Below are 5,636 nucleotides of genomic sequence, written 5' to 3'. Positions count from 1 at the left end.
GCTGATGTCAAGCATAGCCATACCATGATGKGCTTACCACCATGCTTGAAAATAAGTAGGCAGTTACTCAGTGATGTGTTGTGCTGGATTTACCCCCAAACATAAGGCTTTGCATTTAGGCCAAAAAGTGTATTGCTTTGTCGTGTGTTTTAGCAGTCTTACTTTAGTGCCTTGTTTGCATACAAGATGCATGTTTTGAATTTGTATTCTGTATATTCGTATTCTTCTTTTCACTCTGTCATTTAAGTCATTGTGGACTCACTACAATGTTGTTGATTCATCCTCAGTTTTCTCCCATCACAGGCATCGAACTCTAACTGTTTTAAAATCACCAAAACGGTTAAAGAGAATTTGAGTTCATTGTTGACAAAAATAATTTTATTAAATACATTTTAATCCCACGTTGTAACACAATATAGAGTGAAGAATACACTTGCTGTATACTTAAGTTTCTGTATACTTATAGTGTACTTGATCACTCATAAGCAGAGTTTGAATGAATATACTGAATTCCAATTAGTGTTTGAAGTTGAAGTACAGTTTTAATGAGTCTGTACGTTTAATGATAGTGAGCATATAGTATACTTAAAGACTGAAAAACAATTAATTTAAAGTACACTTTTAATAAGCATATTGAAGGTTGATGATAGTGTATTTATAGTATACTAAAAGGCTGAAATAGCAATGAATATAAAGTACAATTTTAATAAGTGTGTTGAAGTGTAATTATAGTATATATATATATACTGTATATACAGTGGGGCAAAAAAGTATTTAGTCAGCCACCAATTGTGCAAGTTCTCCCACTTAAAAAGATGAGAGAGGCCTGTAATTTTCATCATAGGTACACTTCAATGACAGACAAAATGAGATTTTTTTTCTCCAGAAAATCACATTGTAGGATTTTTAATGAATTTATTTGCAAATTATGGTGGAAAATAAGTATTTGGTCACCTACAAACAAGCAAGATTTCTGGCTCTCACAGACCTGTAACTTCTTCTTTAAGAGTCTCCTCTGTCCTCCACTCGTTACCTGTATTAATGGCACCTGTTTGAACTTGTTATCAGTATAAAAGACACCTGTCCACAACCTCAAACGGTCACACTCCAAACTCCACTATGGCCAAGACCAAAGAGCTGTCAAAGGACACCAGAAACAAAATTGTAGACCTGCACCAGGCTGGGAAGACTGAATCTGCAATAGGTAAGCAGCTTGGTTTGAAGAAATCAACTGTGGGAGCAATTATTAGGAAATGGAAGACATACAAGACCACTGATAATCTCCCTCGATCTGGGGCTCCACGCAAGATCTCACCCCGTGGGGTCAAAATGATCACAAGAACGGTGAGCAAAAATCCCAGAACCACACGGGGGGACCTAGTGAATGACCTGCAGAGAGCTGGGACCAAAGTAACAAAGCCTACCATCAGTAACACACTACGCCGCCAGGGACTCAAATCCTGCAGTGCCAGACGTGTCCCCCTGCTTAAGCAGGTACATGTCCAGGCCCGTCTGAAGTTTGCTAGAGAGCATTTGGATGATCCAGAAGAAGATTGGGAGAATGTCATATGGTCAGATGAAACCAAAATATAACTTTTTGGTAAAAACTCGCCGTGTTTGGAGGACAAAGAATGCTGAGTTGCATCCAAAGAACACCATACCTACTGTGAAGCATGGGGGTGGAAACATCATGCTTTGGGGCTGTTTTTCTGCAAAGGGACCAGGACGACTGATCCGTGTAAAGGAAAGAATGAATGGGGCCATGTATCGTGAGATTTTGAGTGAAAACCTCCTTCCATCAGCAAGGGCATTGAAGATGAAACGTGGCTGGGTCTTTCAGCATGACAATGATCCCAAACACACCGCCCGGGCAACGAAGGAGTGGCTTCGTAAGAAGCATTTCAAGGTCCTGGAGTGGCCTAGCCAGTCTCCAGATCTCAACCCCATAGAAAATCTTTGGAGGGAGTTGAAAGTCCGTTGCCCAGCAACAGCCCCAAAACATCACTGCTCTAGAGGAGATCTGCATGGAGGAATGGGCCAAAATACCAGCAACAGTGTGTGAAAACCATGTGAAGACTTACAGAAAACGTTTGACCTCTGTCATTGCCAACAAAGGGTATATAACAAAGTATTGAGATAAACTTTTGTTATTGACCAAATACTTATTTTCCACCATAATATGCAAATAAATTCATTTAAAATCCTACAATGTGATTTTCTGGATTTTTTTCTTCTCATTTTGTCTGTCATAGTTGAAGTGTTTTCATATTTTAAGCATATTATTCAATTTTTTTATATTTAAGTACACTTTAGTATACTTGTAATTTATTTTTGCTTTGGATTTCATTCTCCGGACTTGAAACCCACTGAAAACCTATGGTTTGAATTGAAGAGGGCAGTCTATAAGCACAGACAAAGGATATCAAGGATCTGGAAGGATTCTGTATGGAGAAATGGTCTTAAGATCCCTCCCAATGTGTTCTCCAACGCATAATTTTTTTCCGAAAAAGACTTCACGCTGTTATTCTCGCAAGGCGAGGTATTGAAAACAGGGGTGTCAATCATTTTGACCCCTACCTTTTTGAGAGAAAAACATAATTACTTGWTAAACAAAGTATTTTTCTCTGAGCAATTGTATGAGTTTAAAATAATAGAATTTCCCCATTTATTTGAGCATAGCTCAGTATTTTAATTATTTATTTCATACAGTCATTTTTGCTCATCTTTATCAAGGCTGTCAATAATTTCAGACCCCACCGTGTATATACAAATTTAAAACACTCACTGATAAAATGTTTTCTGATTATGTTCCCGCCTCCCAAAAGACTTAACTCTCCACCAATTTTTTTTTAAATACATAATTATTGCTTGCTTTTACTGAAAATGTGTTAATTATGGAATAGCACTGAATAACTAGAATCACTGTTTTGTGACTATGAAATACATTTACCACCATTTGTTCAAGACACCTGCTACCCTAGCAGGGGAAAGTGTTACATAGTGACTCATATTCATCACAGTGTGTATTTAAAGCTGCTTTTTGGATCAAGGTCAGAGAATTACTGGCCAGTTGAAATTCAATTAATTGAATGCAGTTTTGGGAGTTCAATTGTAGTTTCGATAAAGATTTAAATATTTTAACATCTGATGTTGTGAGAGATAAGATTATCTAAATTTAACTTACTCAACATGAGACCCCCACCTATACTTTAGAAAATGTTCTGTGTGAAATAACTATGTGAAATGAACTTTTACTGCATAGTGTGGGAGTGTATTGCCAACCCATGTCCAATGTGGATAGTAGAGCAGCATTTTGAATTGAAACCCCTGTGTCATCAGTATTACTGTGAAACCCAGCGCTTTAATAGTTTTGTATTTTCAGCAGATTCTCTAAAACACAAAACTCATCCCATGTGATTGGTTGTGGCTCAGCATGCTCTATTGTGCCTCGAGGCCGTTTGTTCGCCTGGTTTCCGACACACAAACTTAACTTTCCTGCCATCCTGGGCAATACTGGGCTCCGGAGTGCATTGACAACCCCCCTGTATTATTGGAATTTCTGACTTTTTTTTCAAAAAGGATATAGGTAGGTTATTACTTGCCTAAAATTTGACGTCATGTGTGCTTTGACATAATGTAGGTGACTTAAAGTTAATATTTCTTCATAGAAAGGACAGAAAGAGGACAGAAGAGAGAGGACAGAAGAGAGACAGATCAGTCATGTCAGGGTAAATACAGTGTATCAAAGCCAAAACTAAACCACATTTGAAAATACCTTGCTCTAACAAACTGTCTAAAAGCAGCAGGCCTATGGTAAAACAAGTGAATATGAATGTGTACCTTGAAAGATTATTCTTTGGAAAATGTAATTGTTCAGACCCTTTCAACTATTCAAAGCATGCAATGTTGTGTTACTCTATGCTGTATTCACCAGCCATGTCCCAGCCAGTTGTACTGTAGGATAACTGTCTCCTCTGTCAGTGTGCTTGGCAGGATGTACAGCTTCATGGGCGGTGGGTTGTTCTGGCTGGAGTCGGGAACATACTCCTTATTATCTCCACAGCAACCGATTACTGGATGCAGTATCGTCAATCTAACAACACATATGCATCAGGGCCTGTGGCGCTACTGTTGCCAGGGAAATGCATGACACATACAGATAGCATTGGTAAGAGCAACATGTCTCCTTTGTCATCAAATGTACTGTAAGTTAAATAAAGGCCTTGATGAGGTACATCTCAGTCACTTGTTCCATGCTGTGAATATCTAGTGTAAAATTATTTACACATAAAGGAATCAGCTCCTTTTATTTGAGCAGGTTTAGTTGGGAATAAATCACCACATTTCAATATTTGGTGCAATATATTGAATATTGTGTAATAAGTAATTGTTAAGTGATGTCACATTTTAGTAAAGTGTGAAATGTAATTCAGTAGTAGACAGGAATGGTAGTAATGCTTATTGGGTAAGTACCTGTACTGTCATGAGTATCAGCCTTGTCCTCTCTGTGCCTCTCTGTCACCAGCGTACTGGGATGCCACCCGTGCCTTCATGATCCTCTCCCTGCTGGCCTGCTTCATTGGCATCGTGATCGGCGTCATGGCTTTCATACGCTCCTCCTCCTTCAGTGGGTTTGACAAGACGTTTGCTGCCGGCATCCTCTTCTTCATCTCCTGTAAGTGTTTCCTTCCCACTTCTACTGTAATTTCTCCCTGTCACTCTCTATATCAAGCATAGAAATAGAAGGAATTCATTCCATGCTATCAAGTCCCTGTTGAGGGATGTGATAAAGGGAATAAAGCAGTGTTTGATTGACTACTCTCCACAGGTTTCTTTGTACTGCTGGCGATGGCTGTGTACACTGGGGTGACGGTGAACTACTACGGGAAACGATATGGGAACTGGCGCTTCTCCTGGTCCTACATCATGGGTTGGGTGGCCGTGGTCCTCACTTTCTTCTCAGGTAGGATGATGTGGTTCTGCCTTTAGAGCTAAATGCATTACTTTTCTATCTGTGTCCCAAATGGCATACTATTGCCTTTAGTGTTCTACATTTGACCAAGGCCCATAGGGCTCTGGTCAAAAGTAGTGCACTATATAAGCAGTAGGGTGCCATTTGAGATGGCTCAGAATATTTTCTTCTTCTTCACATAAGTAAATAATCCAGTGGACAGTATGTCCATGAACTGAATGGTATTGTCTTCCCATTTTCTTGTACAGGTATCTTCTACATGTGTGCCTACAGGATGCATGAATGCCCGAGAAACTCCAACTCCCGCTGATTTGAAACAACAAAAAACACAGCTGACACCGGGGTTTACACACCAACAGTAGCTACGTCATTTCTTGTTTACCTGACCACTATTGAATAAGCAATAAAAAGGCTAAATCCAATTGTGTTTCTTCTTTCTATTGAGTGTTATTCATCTGTCTGATAAAAATATACACCACAGTTATGATTATGTTCAGTTATAAGTTAGAACATTTCTTTAATGCTGCATTGTGTAACTTTTTGGGTGACCAGACAAATTCATAAAAATGTGAGTTATAGATCAGTCACTCTGATTAATAGCAAATCAAAGTGGTAAATATGTTTTTATTTGCACCATTTCTATGCTTCCCTTAAGTTTCATTTT

The 5,636-nt window shown here is 38.8% G+C and overlaps 1 pseudogene; it reads left to right on the top strand.

The window, feature by feature from the left end:
- Positions 1–3,392: 3,392 nt before the first annotated feature.
- On the top strand, positions 3,393–5,394 carry LOC111957456 (lens fiber membrane intrinsic protein-like; annotated as a pseudogene).
- Positions 5,395–5,636: the final 242 nt, after the last annotated feature.

The sequence above is a fragment of the Salvelinus sp. IW2-2015 genome, linkage group LG4p, assembly GCF_002910315.2.
Source record: "Salvelinus sp. IW2-2015 linkage group LG4p, ASM291031v2, whole genome shotgun sequence".
NCBI classification, from domain to species: domain Eukaryota; kingdom Metazoa; phylum Chordata; class Actinopteri; order Salmoniformes; family Salmonidae; genus Salvelinus; species Salvelinus sp. IW2-2015.
Note: the sequence above shows the minus strand (reverse complement) of the source record. Positions and strands in the feature narration are given on the sequence as shown.